Source organism: Elgaria multicarinata, chromosome 3 (assembly GCF_023053635.1).
Source record: "Elgaria multicarinata webbii isolate HBS135686 ecotype San Diego chromosome 3, rElgMul1.1.pri, whole genome shotgun sequence".
In the NCBI taxonomy this organism is placed as follows: domain Eukaryota; kingdom Metazoa; phylum Chordata; class Lepidosauria; order Squamata; family Anguidae; genus Elgaria; species Elgaria multicarinata.
In genome coordinates, this window is record NC_086173.1 from 31,325,322 (window position 1) to 31,344,285 (window position 18,964).

Genomic DNA, 18,964 nt, shown 5'->3' on the forward strand with positions numbered 1-18,964 from the left:
CTACTTGCAGGGAGGAGGGAAGAAACTGAGACAGGCGCCCACACCGCCCGCGGTCCTCAGGATCATTCCGGGACTGCGGGTAGAACCGGGATAACTGAGGTCTCAGTTATCCTGGGGAAATGGAGGAATCATCCCTCCCTGCTCCCAAGATCCCCTGTGTGTCATTTGAATGCACAGGGATGATCCAGGGGGAAAAGGTCGGTTTAGAAAGGGCCTACATAGACTGAACTGAGTAACTATTAAAGCTAGTTTCCAACTCACATGCTAACTGGCATGTGTCTCTTCTAGTGTCAGGTTGAAGAAGGCATAACAAAATATGAACACCCCACCATTATTCTATCTCAGCCATTCTCAACCTGTGGGTCGCGACCCCTTTGGGGGTCGAACGACCTTTTCACAGGGGTCGCCTAAGACCATTGGAAAACACATATTTCACAATATATAATTACATATTGGTTTTGTGATTAATCACTATGCTTTAATTATGTTCAATTTGTAACAATGAAAATACATCCTGCATATCAGATATTTACATTACGATTCATAACAGTAGCAAAATTACAGTTATGAAGTAGCAACGAAAATAATTGTATGGTTGGGGGTCACCACAACATGAGGAACTGTATTAAAGGGTCGCGGCATTAGGAAGGTTGAGAACCACTGTTCTATCTAGTCAGGGAGGTATTGGTTGAAAGGAGGAGGGTTGTTTCCCACCAGTCAGGAGCTGGCAAGGGCTTTCTGGTGTCAGCCGTGTGTAGTCAGGTGATGCCCAATTCACACTTCCCAAGACACGAAACTAGAAAAGAGAGGTGAGAACTCTCTCTGTGTCTGTGTGTGTGTGTAAGTGGAAGGAGAGCGCTTCCTCTTCTGAGGTTGCTAGACAGAGTTAGCCTGGGAAGGACCCATCCTTCGGATTTAGGAAAAAAGGCTGGTGTACGTGTCTGGAATGGCTTAGGAGAATGAAGTAGGCAGGCAGGTCATGTAGGATCTAGGAATCCTTAAGGCATATGATGTCTTAGGCTGTTCTTCACAATCTTTTCTAATAATATACCTGGTTTCTCAGAGGGATGCTTTGTCTTTCATAAATATGAGATGATCCTGAAATTTCAGCGTCCTGGAGGGAAAGTGTTTAGCTTGAGCATTTCCAAGGCTGCTATCTCTTGGTTGTAGTGCAAATGATTCATGTAAAGCTGCGCATGTGCAGAATTTGAATGTGTATTTAGGAGGGTAACAGCACAGCTAAGTCAAGAAGGTTGTTTGTAATTGCAAGTAAACGGCTATTTTGCACGGCACGAATAGTGGACAGAAAAACCTACTAATTCCAATTAAACTCCAGTATTTCATTCCCTACCACCTAGAAATCCTTGCTTATCCTCCGTACTCCACTAAATACTCAGTACTCTACTGCAATGGTTACCCAAACACCCTGGAACAGAAGAATACAAGAGTTATGCTGCTGGTTCAGACAAAAGTCCCAACTGTCTAGTCTAGCGTTCTGTTCCTATAGTGCCCAGCTGGATGCCCATGGGAAGCAACAAGCAGGAAATGAGCATAATAACTCCAGTTCCCCAGCAACTGGCATTGAGAGGCATATGGCCTCCAATAGTAGAAATAATACATAACCACCATGATTAGTGGCCATTAAACCTGTTCAGACGACACACTAAGCCACAGTGGTTAAGCATTTCGAACTAAACATTATGGCTTAGCGTGTTGTGTGAACCATTCCTAACCATGGTGGCTACATAACCATGGATTAAACATGCTCACTAACCATTTGCTGCAAGAGGGTTAGTGGCCTAACCATGAATTACTGTGTTGTCTGAACAGGCCCAGTGACAGCCTTAGTCTCTGGCCTCAGCTAGACCTATGGGTCTAGCGTGACAGAGGGGTGAGGATCTCGCGATATTTTTATCGCGAGATCTCCCCCTCTGTTTACACATGGCGTGTGATGACCTCGGAGGGAGAGGACATCGTGGCCGCCATTTTTGTTGTTGTTAAAGAAGGAGAGTGCATGAACGGTCGTGCACAAAAGGTGAGTTTTTAAATTTTAAAATTAATTTCCCTGCTCCCCATACCCTACCCCTGATGGGTGCAGGACTCCTGAGGAGCTCTGCACCCAGTGCGCGGGTCTCGGCTCCTTGTGCAAGGAACTGCTAGGAACCGGGACAAACCGCAATGCCTGCACACACGTTCTGCGGTCTCGGGATCATCGCGAGACCATGGAAAAAGCAGGCTCAAAGGGGAGGGCAAGATCCCGGGGAAAGTGAGGGATCCCATCTCCATGATCCCAGGATCCCCTTTGCATCATGTGGATGCACAGGGACGATCCCGGGGATTGCCCCGGGATTTCACCCCGTCTAGCCATGGCCTTTATATGGAGCCAGTTCATAGCATTCTACCTTCCCTTTGTACCTTTTTAATAAGTACATTCCTGTAGGATATTTTACTTTGTTCTGGAGATTACCTGCCACATATACCTATAGATGGCCCAGGGATGTCTGCCTTATACTTGGCATCTGGATCTGCCAGCTTTGCTCTTCTGCACTGACTTTTGAAAACACTGAATGTTTTGCAAGTGAGATCTTGCATGTGACAATAATTAAAAATGTACTAACTTATGGCCTCTCAATGTGAAAATTTGCTTACCAGGCTGCTGTCTGAACATAGTATTTCAAAAATACTTGGATGGAATGTACTACCAGATCTCCTGATACACTGTCACTTGAGATTTGTTTCCTAGTATTTCAGGAACTTCTTTTTGACAAGAATATTTCATTTCCTTTGCCAAATGGTGGAAGATATGGGTCACCCTGATTGCTGTAGGGTAAGAGAGCTGCTCCAGTACTCCATTCCACCCTCAAGATTAGAGGTGAAGCACCCTCACTAGTCTATTTTTCTACAGAAGGGCAGGCAAACCTACTTCCAGTGGAAGAAGCTAGGAAACCGAGTTTAGCCTTCAGGCTGCTCCATCCCCCATAGCTTCAGAATCTTGCACTTGTCACAGCAATTGGTGGTGTGATCTGTGACCACTGAAAGAACCTAGACTGCAAAAGCAGAGAGAAAGGAGGAGGAGACACACATGCACTCATTCTCACATACACAATCACAGTGGCTGGTGCTGTGATATTTGAGACACACACAAACACACAAACATATGCAGTTTACCAGCCTTCACCAAACTGGTGCCCTCCAGATGTTTTGGATTTAAATTCCAATGAACCCCAGCCAGCATAGCCAATGATCTGTTGTAGTAGGGTGACCCTATGAAAAGGTGGACAGGGTTCCTGTATCTTGAACAGTCGTATCGAAAAGGATAAAGAAATAGTGCCGAAAAGAGGCAATTTAAGCTCTGCATGTGAAAACAGCCTCAGCCTAGTAGCTGATAACAAGGCCACCTTCATTGATGGGACTTGGCCAGAGAGCTGGCTTCTTGAACGTTTACTTCAAGGTAGTTTCTGACACCACCCCTGCCATTCCCCTGGTCAGACTTTGCCAATCTGGTTCCTTCCGGAAGTTTTGGCCTACAGCTCCCATGAGCCCATCCAATGATCAGAGGTGATGGGAGTTGTATTCCAGTGTCATCTGGAGGGCAACCAGCCACCCACCCATCTCAGATTATTCTGATTCCTGTGCCACAAGGAACTGCATCCCTCCACACAGCTTTTCATTCACAAAGGCCTTCATCTTGCTTGCTGCCAACCTGCTCTTTAAGTGTCTTCCTCCTCCTCCTCCTCCTCCTCCTCCTCCTCCTCCTCCTCCATCTGGCCCCAGGCGATCATCGGGGTCAGGCGATTTACGGGACACTTCAGAGAGTGTCTCAGGCTGTTAACACGGAAGACAGCCCCGTAAAAGTGAGAGCTATTCCCATTTCCCAAGGACTGGCAGAGTCGGCATGGCGCGGCATCACCCAAGCAGCTCCAGCGACTGCAGCACTTAATAGACCAATACGAATTAAATTGCCTCCCATACAACAGATGGACTGTGGCTCCAGATAAAGAAGCAATTTGCAAGCAGGGGGCTGCATAGTCGAAAGGAATGATCAAAAGGGAAGAAAGTAAAAAAAGGCGGGTGTGACTTATAGGCGGGGAGGAAAAACCGCTGCCCCTCTCCAGGACAGGGAAGGGATGCTTCCAGGCCACCGTATCATCCTCCTTGTGACTGAGTATTATTATTATTATTATTATTATTATTATTATTATTATTATTATTATTATTATTTATATAGCACCATCAATGTACATGGCGCTGTACAGAGTAAAACAGTAAATAGCAAGACCCTGCCGCATAGGCTTACATTCTAATAAAAGCATAGTAAAGCAATAAGGAGGGGAAGAGAATGCAAACAGGCACAGGGTAGGGTAAACAGGCACAGGGTAGGGTAAAACTAACAGTATAAAGTCCGAGTAACATCAGGTTTTAAAAGCTTTAGGAAAAAGAAAAGTTTTTAGCTGAGCTTTAAAAGCTGCGATTGAACTTGTGGATCTCAGATGTTCTGGAAGAGCGTTCCAGGCATAAGGGGCAGCAGAAGAAAATGGACGAAGCCGAGCAAGGGAAGTAGGGACCCTTGGGCAGGTGAGAAACATGGCATCAGAGGAACGAAGAGCACGAGCAGGGCAATAGTGTGAGATGAGAGAGGAGAGATAGGAAGGAGTAGATGTGATCTGGTATCACAAGCCTGGCCTGGCCTTGCAGGGTGGAGTGGGGAGGGGGGACGAGAAGCTCCATGAAAGCAGAAAGAGAGCAAACCAGAATGGGAAGAGATGAGAGGCTCCCCTCCGCATACAAAGGAAGGCGAAGGAGGCCAGGTTTTCAAAGGCCAGCAGCAGCTCCTCTGCGCAAAAGGCTATTAGGGAGGAACATTCTCCTGGGCCTGCTACTAAGACTCTGTGTGAGGAAGGCTGTGCAACTTCTATTAAAATGTGAAAATAGCCAGTCACGTTTTCCATTGAGATGGCATTATCGGTCATTTTGCAGACCTGCTCCTCTGCTATGTGAAATGCCTTGCCCCACCCCACCCCACCCCGCCATCTCCCTTTCTATATAGCCTGGCATTAGATAGACAGTGGATAAATAGGGCCCCGATGAATGGGCTCTTTCTTATGGCCAGCGGCTCGCAGATTTGGGAGCAACATTAAAGGGCAGAGTTTACTGGTTATTTTAATTTATTATAATCATTTTATACAGCAAGGGTGTCATGTGGAATCTTCTGCCTCAAGTGCCAACATTTCTTGGCCAGCCTGTGTATGATCAGAAAAAAGAAAGTGGGGCGGAAACTAGTTTGAGTTTAGGAGCTAGCTAGGAAAGGATCTGTGAAAACAGAAAGCATATGAACCGCCTCGCTGGGTCAGAAAAAATGGTCAATTTTGTCTCGCAATCTGTTTCCATCAGTGACCAAACAGATGCTTCTAGAAAGAGATGACAACTGAAACTGTGATATGGAAGTGTTGGCCATCTCAAGTGAAACTTGACCTTTTTAATTGCCCTGTAGCTGCTACATAGCTGAAAAAGGTTAAATTTAGCTTAAGAGCAAGCTAACTTTGACCTATTTACTTCTCTGTAGTGATTTGCCACCAAATTTGGGTGACACATGCTGCCAATTTTTTTTGCTGCTGCTGCTGAATTCAGCAGCAGCAGGAGTTCAGCCCAGGGGAGAGTGCCGGGGTCGAAAACATCCCCCAAGCCCCTCAAAGCACCCCCCTTGTTTTACATGCAGTGCTTATGCTTTGCCACTTAGCTCTATCCCAATCCTAATTAAATGTGGAGGAGCAGCTTCACCCAAAAGATTTGGCGCACGAAGCGGTATCTGCAGAAACAAGCTGGAAGTCAGATTACATGCATCAAGAGCATTATGCCACCATTAGGCCTCTTATGCCCACTCTGTAATTTCCCATAATTGCCACGGACAGGCAAGGGGCATGTTTGGCTTTTGCCGGGGAGGCGCGGGGAGACAGCACCCACATAAAAAATTCCATTCCATACATATCATGAATAAAGATCCTACCCACAAAGGTCCAAACAACCCTTGGAAAAACAAGAAAATGGAGGGAAGACATTCTTTCCCTCTCTTGCCTTGGGATTAAGAGCAGGACCTTGATAGGCAGGGATGTCTCTTCTCCATGGTTCTGCTAAAGAACCTTGGCCCTGGAGCCAAGCTACAGGTGGGGCAAATGGGCTGGAGAAGGACTTGCCATCTCTCTTGCCCTATGCCTGCATCACCCAGCGAGCTGTGCTGCATCAACAATGCCCATGGATGGGCATTGTTCAGTGTGTTCCAACTTCGCTGTGGATGCTCAGATAATCTTCACATATGCAGATGATTCTGATTGGCCTGACAGGCTGTCGGTTTGGTGGACCCTGAAAGTTCTCTTCTCTCTTTATTCCCCCCACTTCTGCTCCGTTCTCTCCCTCGCTTCTTGTCAGCTTCTTTCTGGTCTGGCTCGCTCTATTCCCCTCCCCTCAGTCTACATCCCCCATTCTCAAGTTGCTGTTACTGTGAGACAAATGTGAAGCAAGCTCTTCAGGCAGCAGATTCCAGAAGGCGCACCTTAGGCTGAGGCTTTGAACTGGCAGCGCTGGGCATTTGCAGGGGCCCAGATGTGAAGGCCCACTGGAAAGAGCGTGTGCCACGTTCTCACTCGCCTCAGGCAAGTATGAGGCTCTGCACCACCTTTTTAAGGCAGAGGCAGGGCCCAGCCAGGTATTTGAGTGGCCATGTGTCCTATTTTATGAGGACTGTCCTCTGTTTGAAGGAGTCCACCCAGTCCTAGGGTGACCATATTTTGGAAACCAAAAAGGAGGACAACATGGTCACCCCCAAGGGGGCGTGTCCAGTACCAAGGGGGCGTGCCCACCCAAACATAGCCTTGGTCACATATCTGATTTTACAGCACACATTTAAGACAAATCTGTTCTACATAACATCTTAATGTTAAAATCACTGAAATAAAGAACAAGTGAGAGATTCAATGTAGCTGAAATTAATTTCACTCACTCCTTCTTTTGTAGGTTTTGCTGTACTTTGAAGCTTTTGCTATACTCTGTGTGTTACATTCTCCCCTTCCCTCAAATATCTTTTCTGACTGTATCTTCACTCATTGCAAGCTGTTGTTGTTGTTAACAGGGTTTGCTACTGCCCCAGATCTGTTTCAAATTTGGTATGGCTAAAGCTCTACCTAAAAGCTATCATGGTGCCAACTTTCAGCTCTTTATCTTTAAAAATGACAGTTTAAAAAATAATAATCTTAAAACCTCATTTTTAAAAAAATTCCTAAAAAATCAATGGATGAACAGATCTGTTTCAAATTTGGTGTGGCTAAAGCTCTACCTAAATCCTATCAAGGTACAAAGTTTCATCTCTTTATCTTTAAAAATGACAATTTTAAAAATAATAAAGTTAAAACCTCAATTTTAAAAAAAATCCTAAAAAATCAATGGATGAACAGATCTGTTTCAAATTTGGTGTGGCTAAAGTTCTACCTAAATCCTATCATGGTACAAAGTTTCATCTCTTTAACTTTAAAAACGACAGTTTAAAAATAATAATTTTAAAACCTCAATTTTTAAAAAATTCCTAAAAAATCAATGGATGAACGGATCTGTTTCAAATTTGGTATGACTAAAGCCCTTCCTAAGTGCTAAAATTGTGCCAAGTTTCATGTCTTTATCTTAAAAAATGACAGTTATAAGCATTTTTGTTAATTCCCATTAGAGCTACTCTTTGGGGGGGGGGAATCCGGATTTCCCCTCCCCCTCCCTACCCAGTCCAAGTCCAGCTTAAAGACAAAGAACCATAAAAATAAGGAGCAGGAAGGGGTCTGGAAGTCACCTGAGTTTGTCTTTTTGCTTCAGGTGCTACACTGTAAGGCCAACACTGTATGTTCTCCCCCTCGATCTCAAGCACATTCCTTTTATTTTATTTATTTATTTATTACATTTATTTATTATTACATGCCTTTTTTCTTCTTATAAGGAATCTGAGGTGGCTTACATGGTCCTCCTGCTCTCCATTTTATCCTCCCAACAACCCTGTGAGGTAGGATTGGCAGAGAGTCATTGACTCACCTGAAGTCACCCAGTGAACTTCATGAGCATGTGAGGACTAGGACCTGGATCTCCCAAGTCCCAGTCCAACACTTTAACCACTGCACTAGCTTTTCCTGCTTCCCCCACCCCTTCTCAGCTTCCCAATCTCTTCTGCCTTCCCTCTGAATCTTGCTCGCTATTCTCATCTTTTTCTCCCATCTCCCCACAATTCTCTACCCCTTGAACCTAATGCAAACAGACTATTTCTGAACAAGCCAGACGGGATGAGCCCCCACACACCCCGGAAACCTCTCTGCTCACCTGGTCTCTTGCCCAGCAGGACTGAGATGCTGCCATGGGGAGTGGAGGTGGCAAGAGATCCCTGAGCTTCCTCCCCCTGGTCCTGATCAAACCCTTTAGAAACTGAAACTACCAAGGAGGGAGGGTCTGCTTGGAAAGTCTAAGCGGCATAAATCCAGAGCTGCTGCTCTTGGGATACACCCAAAAGGCCTCCGGATACTCAACGATTGCATGAAGTCCCCTGGCTGCACATTTTTGGGAGAACAAAGTACCTTCTGCTCCTAGGACCTAAACTATTGTCTGTGTCATTTGCTGCTACTTTCAGTATATATCTTTTCTGAAGCCAACTGCAGATAGAAAAACTGATTTTGTGGTATTCTGTGCCTGCATTTTAAAGAACACTATAATTATACCACTACTGCTGCTGTTACTGCTGAATACTACTACCAGTGTGGTGTACTGGCTAAAGTGTGGGATTGGGGATCAGGAGATCCGGGTTCTAGTCCTCACTTAGCCATGGAAGCCCACTGGGTGACTTTGGGCCAGTCACAAACTCTCAGCCCAGCCTACCTCACTGGGTTGTTGTGAGGAGGATTATGTACCTTGCTTTGGGCTCCTTAAGAAGGAAGGCGGAATATTATTATTATTATTATTATTATTATTATTATTAATATTAATAATAATAATAATAATAATAATAATAATAATAAAATCAGTAAGTGGGAACTGCAAAAAAAATGTGTAGAGTGCCCCTGTTCAGGGTTCCAGCCAGCCATGCCCTCTTCCAGGATACTCACTTACATTCTACCTCCATTCCGGTTTTCCATTTCCCATTCCTCAACAGTCAGTCAACATTTTATGCCCATGGAGCATGCTCAGTCCTCGTCGGGTTATTTGGAGTTTTCTCTCCCCTTTTATGTTTTCCTCCCATAGAGGTTTGCTGTACTTCTGTGATCCTTGGAGTTTCTCCAAGGCTGCTGAGACCTCTCTCTTGAGGGTGACAATGCTGTTTTGGCTACAGAAGGACAGGTACTCAGAGAATGAGTTCGCTATTATTCTATACGTTAATTAATGTCATTATTCCCACAGGCAGTTAAAGCATTTCACATAACATTGTATTAGTTCCACATGAAAATGTGTTTTCTTTAAAAAGGGGAAAGGGGGAAATACAACAGCATGCAGGGAACAGGTAGTGGGTTTTATTTCTTTGTTGATGTGTTTGTTGATGTGTTTATTTCATCGGCAATTGATTCCAGGGTAGGTCACAATAAATATACATTTGAAAATACAGCCCCAATTAAACTATAAAACACAGAGATGAAAGCAGAAGATAAAAGCTCTCAGACAGATCATAGTTAAAATCCCTGGAAACATATCAGCATGCTAATTGCACATCCCTAGCCAAGCTCTAGATGACGGGGGCTGAACTCCTTTCGGCCCAAGGGCCAACTTCAATTTTGGGCAAGTTCTGGGGATGGGGGGGGGATAGCATTCCAGTGGTGGAAGAGGCCAAATGCAAAAAGGGTGGAGCCAAAATATTAGCATAACCCTAATCTACACCAAGCAGGATATTGCACTATGAAAGCAGTATGAAAGTGGTATATGGTATGTGTCAACAGGCCCCAACAGTTGACAGTGTAATTCAATACCGCTATCAAGCAGTAATGTGGCTCCTGCCTTTTATATACCGCTTTCATAATGCAATATCTTGCTTGGTGTAGATTAGGCAAACTTCAGGAAAGGCATTTCTACCTTTTAGAATGGGGGGGGGAACCAAATGATTCTTGGTCAGGGGGAAAGAGAGCAGGGCTGGGGAAAGGGGGTGGAGCTGGGAGAAGGGGGCATGACCATCTTGAGAACCCCAGAAAGCTGGAGCAGGCAGACATCCAAACAGATGTCTGAAGCAGCATCGACTCCCACCAGAACAGCAATGTAGGCTTGGAGATCCTCAACAGGCTGACCCTACCATCAGGCAAAGTGAGGTGGCAGATGTGACAGAGAGTTGTTGGAGAACAGAGCTGAGTGTGCTGCACAGCTGGCCCTGTGTCTCCTAAACTAGCCTGCTGCCTTCAGATTGTAATAGAAGATGCTGGCCCATCACCAGTGTTGGCACTCTGATCAGCTTCTGGACATGAAATGGGAGGGGGTGCCATCTTGTTCATCACCTGAGGCAGCAAAATCTCTTGGCTCAGCCCTGACTCCCAAGGCATGCCAGCTAGCTGCAAAACACAGGCCTAGTTCTTCTGCACAGCAGATGAGGTGGTACAAACCTGTTTCTGGGTTCTACTGCAGGTAGGGCATCATATGGTAGAATACGTTCCATAAAAGGAAAATCCCCACCCATACAAAATATTGGGGAGTAAACTAGTCTAGAATCCTTCTCTCAGGCAAATCACTTTCCTCTTTTGCCCTCTATTTTGGTGTTGTATTTTCTCTTTTGGGGGGCGATGTATAAATGGCCACTCTACTTACTAGGGTGACCATATGGAAAGGAGGACAAGGCTCTTGTATCTTTAACAGTTGCATAGAAAAGGGAATTTCAGGAGGTGTCATTTCTATATATGGAGAACCTGGTGAAATGCCCTCTTCATCACAACAGTTAAAGTTGCAGGAGCTATATTAGAGTGACCAGATTTAAAAGAGGGCAAGGCACCTGCAGCTTTAACTGTTGTGATGAAGAGGAAATTTCACCAGGTTCTCCATATATAGAAATGACACCTCCTGAAATTTCCTTTTCAATACAACTGTTAAAGATACAGGAGCCCTGTCCTCCTTTTCAAATTGTCACCCTACTACTTACACATACATGTTGGTAAAAATCAAGCAGTCAGAGAAGCCACCTTGTCCTTCTCACTGCTAGCTTGGGACATAACCCTTTGCTCTTCTCTCACCTTCTACCATAGTGGAACAGGATCCGGCCTTGGTTTTGTCTCTTTGCCCTGAGTTGTTTTTGGCTCAGATCCATCTTGCCTTGTTCCCAGAAAGAAAGAGGTCTAATAGGGGTGGGAAGAAAGTGGCCAGGATTCCACTTGCTGCTAGGAAAGGTTTCTTTAGGCCTCATCCCATCCATCCATTTGCCCTTTTCTTGAATCCTGGGGGGCTAACAAAAATAATGTTTGGCCCACTCTTCTTCTCCATGTCTCTCTCTAATCACCAAACTGGCAAGGACAGTCCTTGGCAAATGAGCTCCATTAAGTGCATCATTTGTGGGAAGTGTTTACAGGTTTGTGTCTGAAAGGGGGGGAAATGATTTTAAAAAGCACACATAAAACAACTACAGCACTTCAATTAAGAAGGAAGTGGGTGGTAGAGGGCTCACTAGGGAGAGGGGATGAAGTGTGAGTTTTGGTAGCATCATGGACAGGGCTGAATAAGCACAGTAAGTAGGGTAAAGCGGGTCAAATATTGCACTTAGGCCTCAGAGATCTGCATTCGAATCCTCCTGGTTCAGACATGAGCCCACTAAGGCCTCTTCCAGAAGGTGCTGTCATCTTTGTCTGTGAAAAGGCAGCACAAACAGAAGTTCATGTGACAATCACTGACAAATAATCCACCCTCTCTGATAAACAGATGCAAAACCTATGCAAAACAGAAACACAGCCACAGCGCATGCGCGCTCTTGTATAGCAGCAAGAGGTATGAGTTGGGCCTCACTGAATTCAACTGAAAGGATTGTTATGCATTTTTACTGGGCCTTACTTCAGTGTACGTCACAGGTGTGTGTGTGTGTGTGTGTGTGTGTGTGTGTGTGTGTGTGTGAGAGAGAGACTGTGGGGATCTTACACATATTAATCCCAAATATATCAATTCCAATGTCAGAGAATTCCCACCTTAGGGCATTGGGTATATATTGGAATAGCAACTGGCAGGTAACTGCAGTTTAATCATCGCCGCTCATGCAAAGCAAAGGAAAGGAAATAATACAAACTGAAGCTGATAGCCTTAGGGTTCCGGCTCAAAATATCCTGTATGAAGATAGCAGGCTCAATCAGTGGTTATTGACAGCCATGATTCTTTTTATGAGTCTTTTATATAAATCGCAACTCAAGCGGCCTCTGCATTCTGCTGAGTGCTGTGCCGAAACCCCGCCTTCCCTTTTGCAACCGCTTTATTTCTCTGAGAAAGAGCCAGTCGTTTTTCTGCCTCTTTTGTTGGGATGTTGAGAATTTCGGAGAAATTTCTCAGGCTGCAGGGCTTCTTTTACCCCTTTTTCCTGCTCTGTCTTTGCAGCCCCTCCGGCAAAGCTCCCCGGAAAGCCCCCTAGAGGACTTAACCAGGACTTCCTCCCTTGGGCCTTCCCTGTGCTCAAGTGCCTGAAAACTGAGCGAGGCGTTTTTGGTTTTGCTTCGCCGTTGCTAAAAGTCCTTTTAACAACGACAACACTCAGGCCCTCGGAAGGCAGCAGCAGTGCCCCAAGGGAGAAACTCCTAATTAAGTCCTCTAGGTTTGGGTTTGTTTTTTTCCAGAAAGCTCCAGCAGCTGGAGAGACTGCAAGGATAGAAAGGGACAAAATTGTTAAAAGAAAGTGCACAGAAAACCCTCAGCTGCTTCCTTACAGTAAGGTAAGCACTGCACTTTGCACCCTGAAACATTTCTCCGAAATCCCCACCCCTTCTCACAACTTTCAGGTGCAGTTTCTTTGATCCCCTCACCCCAACAAGTGGTCGAAAATAAATAGATCGAAGAATTTGGCACAATGATAATTCCACTATATATCAGGCTTGAGCAGAAAAGGGGTCATGTTGTCAGCTGTGAAAAGCACTCTCCTTTTGAAGATTCCCCCCCCCCCCACAAGGGAAGGGCAACAATGCCCTCTCTCTGAATGGTCTTTGTGACATTGTTATGTAGCCATATCTTGTTGGCTGCATAATATTGTGACAACATCACATATGTTAGTTAAACAAGTATTTGATTATCACTTGGGGAAGGTGAAAGTGTGAGTGTGGAGGATAGGGTGCCCATACCAAAATAGAAACAGAAGTGAAACTATATCTGCAAACACCAGTCTCTCTTCCATGAAAAAGTTTGTAGGAAAGGATATTGTAGGACAAGGTGAAAAAAACCCCATCAAAATGCACAGGGGACTGAAGCAGCTCCCCTATGAGGAAAGGCTAAATTGTGTAGGGCTTCTTAGTTTAGGAATAATGTGAGTAAGGGGCAACATGACAATGATTAATAAAAGTATGCATGGTGAAGAGAAAGCTAGAGAGGGCTTCCTCCCTCCCTTGTAAAATAGGGTCCCGGGTCATCCAATGATGCTAGTTGGCGGGAGATTCAGGACAGTTAAAAGAGCATAAAGTTATGGAATCCCCTGCCACAAGATGTGACCATAGTTATTAGTCTAAATTCATAGAGGATAGATCTATGATGTCATTATGGCTATATGCTACTTCTGTGTTCAGAGGGCAGCATGCCTCCATATGGAAGTTGCTGGGGAACGTGACCAGGAAGGGGCTGTTATGATCATGTTGTGTTTGTGGGCTTCTCACTGTCCCCTGTGGGAACAGAATCCACTATCACAAGACATGGCGATGGCCATCAATTTGGATGGCTTTAAAAGGGGGTTACACAAATTCCTGGAGGAGAAGGCTATGAATGGCTACTAGTCCTGATGGCTATGTGCTGCCTCCAGTATCAGAGGCAGTAAGTCTATGTCCAGCAGCTGATGGGGAACATGGTTGGCAGGGTGCTGTTGCACTCCTGGGTTTTCCATGGGCAGCTGGTTGGCCACTGTGTGAACAGGATGCTGGACTAGATGGACCCTTGGTCTGATACGGCTGTTCTTATGACTAGATAGGTTTTTGGTCTGATACACCAGGACCGTTTTTCTTATGTTTTTATATCTTCCCAAGATATCCTTCTTTTATACCTAAATGGCCACTATGCCCCTCACAGGAGTTGAGTGGGTTGTGAGTGTCTATTTCCATTAGGATCCCTTGATTCTTTTTCAACTGTGTATCAAGGCGTCAGTCAATCAAAAGGGTTTGGAGGTGCGAAAATCTGGCATTTTGTCCGGCTTTTGGCTGGCTCACTCAGGAAAGAGGGCTTTCTTCCTTTCAGTTGATCATCTGTAGTCTGAAGATGACAGAACTGACTGCTCCTATCACCTTTCTTGGCACTGAGTCCTCTGATTTAGCCCTGACTGTTCTGATCAGCTGTTTAGTACTGACAGTTTCACTCAGCTGTTCAGCACTGAACAGTTTCTATCAATTGTCTAATATTTAACACCGTGTGTGTGTGTGTGTGTGTGTGTGTGTGTGTAGTGCTGATCAGCCAAAAACACTGAAGTCCTAAATCAGGAGTTCATACGCTTTTGGTGCCAGCAACATCGGAGGGTCCTCCTCCTCCTCTCTTGTACCTGGGGATGGAACCCACCAGGCTGCTGCATGGAACTCTCTGCACATGCCGCTGTGATCTATTCAGCCTTTTTGCCCATCCATCTCTATATTGTCACTGTCTGCCACGCTCACATAATTTTAGCCAAGTTTACGATGCTGCGGAAAGACCAGGCAGCAGCTGCAGTTTTCTACCTCTCCTTCTTGTCCCTCATTTCCTGCCCTCCACTAAATCTTCTAGGCACCCTGTTTGGGATGGCTTGTGGGGAGATCTGCTTTAGATAATAAACAGGGTTTTCCCCTGAAAGAAAGGGTGGACAAACAGCAGGTAACAATTCTTGTTGAAAAGCCAAGGGATAATCCTTATAAAGAATCATTTCTCATAAATGCTTAGGGGAATCATGTTTGTTCACATTATCCAGAGAATGGGTATTTCAATGAACAACTATTTTAGAGGATATTGTATGTATATTTCTGGCACATGTTGTTTTTCCCCAGGTGATCCATACAGAGCAGCTGCCTCTCTCTTTTTTCTGATTCTCCCCACATTTTTTTTAAAAATATATATAGCTGATTATCCTTTCTTTGTTGTGCACTCCTTTGTACATATGAATGAATGAACAAATTCGATCAGGGGAGGCTGGTGGCTCAAATTTTGAACCATTCAGAACTCTAAAGGACTTATCCAAGGTGCTGAATCCTAACCCCAAATTAGTTTCAGCACCTTGGGTAGTTTCTTTAGCGTTCTGGATGGTTCTGACAGAAATCCAGAATTGATTCACAGCCCCACTGAAATCAGAGTCACCAGCCTCCACTGAATTTGCCACTGGACCATATTCTATCTAGAGCGCAGGAAGGTGCCTTATATCAGGTCAGGTTACCTGTCCACCTAGTCCAGTATTGTTTACTTTGACTGGCAGTGGTTCTCCAGAATAAGGAGAAGAGGTCTTTCGTGTTCAGATGAGGTACTTTCAACTAGAGATGTCAGGGAAAGTTGTCTGGGACCTACAACATGCAAAGCATGTGCTCTACTGCTGAGATACATCTGCTTTTTTAAGTGGGGAGATACAACATGAACTTTACGTGACAGCATAGGAAAGAAAGTCAAGGAACGTGGACAGCCGTGATTGCACCAACATTTGCCAAACCTGGTTGCTTCTGCAAAGACCTGAAAACCTTAGCTTTCATCATAAACAAAAAAACAAGTGGTTCCAAGGCAGGGTGAGTTTTTAAGGATAAAGTCTAAGGATGTTTTTATACTCATGGCTAAAAATAGCTTGAGCTTAAATTGGTTAATAATGGAAATAGAAAACTGGACTTGTCTCAACTTTAGATTTCTGTTCCACCTAGTATCCTACATTAACAACATGTACATTTAAGAAGTGCTTTTTCACACACCACATGACTACATGATAGAATTTGCTACAACAAGATGAAATGATAGCCATCAATTTGGTTGGCTTTAAAGGGGGATTAAAGAAATTCATGGAGGATAAGAGCATCATCAGACGAGCGTTTTATCACATGCTCGTTAGTGCCCACTCCGGTTTTTTTGTGTCCTTTAGACGACGCCAACTGCCTCCCGCACACCTCCCACTCCTTCTGCTTATTTTTCCGTAGCAAAAAAAGACCCAGAAAATCCGACTTACTTTTTTTAAATGAAACTTCCTGCCATTTCCTACTTTGTGCAGGAAAAGCAGCACAATAAAAATGCCCACTGAATGGCTACATGGTCATTTTTATGTATTTTGTACTTACTGTTGTTCCCTACCTCGATCAAAATTTAGAGGTGGATAAGAAATAAATTTATTATTATTATTGCTGCTGCTGTAAAGAGATCATCACTACTGTGGGATAGCAGCAGGAGGCCATAGCGACGGTAGCGAAACACAAAAATCATCCCCCCCCCCATCTGATGACGTCTTAAGGCTATCAATGGCCATTAATCATGATGACAGTATATTAACTCCAGGATCAGAGGCAGTATGCCTATATTATTTACATCAATTGCTGGGGAACACGAGCACGAGGATGCTAGTGCACTCATGTCCTGCTTTTCTCATGGGCATCTGGTTGGCCCCTGTGGGAACAGAATGCTGGGCTAGCTAGGCTTCTGGTCTGATCTAGCACAACTCTTCTTATGTTCTTATGTTTTTTAAAATAGTGCAAGAGACACTCAAGTGCTCAAATTAGTGCCATGTGCAAAAATACTTTGAGATCAAGAAGATGCAGAGCTGGCCTTTCCATGAAGCAAAGAGAGATAGAGTATAGAGGGAGCACCATTTTTCTGCCTTTCCAACTTCTTCTTTTGTATCATTAAAAAAAATACTTGGGGAAGGAGCAAGTGTGTAAGGACTGCACTGATGGTGTTTCCAGATGACACTTTTATAGTATCATTCATGGTATTTTATGGGGATTTAGTGATGAATATCTTCAGCTTGTGGCCATCTTGTATTTTCCCCGACTTATTCTTTTTTCTTACCCCAAAAAATCCGCTAAGAAAGAAAAGGTGGAATAGCTGCACAATGCCTTTTCATTGTTAACACTGGGAGTTCTCCATCTGGAAGTCCCCTGGGAATCTTGATGGAGGTACCAGTAGAACTGGTGGGGTTTTCATGGTTCCTTCCAGATGTGTTGGACTTCAACTCCCATCAGCCCCAGCCACCATGGTCAATGGTCAGGGAAACTGGTAGTTGTAGTCCAAAACTTTTGGAGGGTAGCAGGTTGGGGCAGGTGGTCTACGCAATTCTCTCTTCCAGTCCTGTCCTCCCAGCTACCATCCAAAAACCCAGCAATATTTTTTTTTAAAAAGTCATGTTGTGTCAAATGAGGCATGCGCATTAAGCATGTCAAATTTGCATGTTGTTCTCTAGCTGCTGAATCTGATTCAATCCAATTAAGGAATATGTTGCTTTTACATTTAGAATCTTAAGTCTGATTCAGTTGCTTCCTGGACCCAAATGATTGCCTGTGGAAACATGGGGGACACCATCAGGAGGTATCAGTTGTGCAATTATGCAATCCGTTCATTTGATTGTAGCATCCATACAATCATGACTCCTATTCAAGTGCCTTACCAGTTATATAGGTTGTGTGTGAAGGAGTTTCACGCCACCATAATTTATACTGCTAGACAAATTAAGCTAATTCTCTGAGATAGTTTACAAAGGTTTCATGTACAGTGTCGCTGGTGAGTCATCTTCCTTGCTAGCCAAGGATCCTCTGGGGGCACCCTTTGACTCTCACAATGTCTTCAAAGAATTGTGTGACTACAACATCATAATAGCCTAGGTAATCTTTATATTGAGCATAAAGCTTCTATCCATCCGCAATAATTGACTTACTAATTTAACTACACCAAATCAGAAAACATAGAGAGAGATGTACATAATTATAATGATATCCAGTTAGGTTATGCACCCCACAATCACATCCAATCAGATGTCATGGCAATCATTCTTATAAAATGGCTGTATGAATCCCACTTTAGCAATGAAAACGATATGATATTATGCATATACACTTATCATAGGGTGACCATATGAAAAGGAGGACAAGGCTCCTGTATCTTTAACAATTGTATTGAAAAGGGAATTTCAGCAGGTGTTATTTGTATATATGGAGAAACTGGTGAAATTCCGTCTTCATCACCACAGTTAAAGCTGCAGGAGCTATACTAGAGTGACCAAATTTAAAAGAGGGCAGGGCACCTGCAGCTTTAACTGGTGTAATGAAGAGGAAATTTCACCAGGTTCTCCATATATACAAATGACACCTGCTGAAATTCCCTTTTGAATACAACTGTTAAAGATACAGGAATCCTGTTCTCCTTTTCATATGGTCACCCTACTTATCATGATACAGGTCATGAGACATCTGTAGCTGACAGCTCATTTAAAGAGGAGCAGACCATTCTAGAACAAATCACATGTTTTTCTCCATGAATCCCTTTGATGTGAACCTGCCCTTTGCAGAGTTTTAGCTAACCTCATAATGTATTGTACAGAGTCCTCCCATAGGGAAAGAAGATGGAAGCTTCCCAAAATCCATAAAGTGTAATACTTTTATTATGTCAACTCAAATATTACAACAAATGTGCAAGCTTTTGAGTTCTCCAGATCTCTTCATCAGGCAAAATGTAACAAAAAGCAGCTTGGGACTGGGAGGGGTGTGGACAGAAGTGGGGGAAGGCTGACTTATTGTAGTCAAGATGTCTGCATGGTCAGAGTTTTAAGATGATGTGGAGGAGGAGGAGGAGGCCTTGCCAACTTTCAGATTGGACTCTGCCAAGTGATGTGATAGTT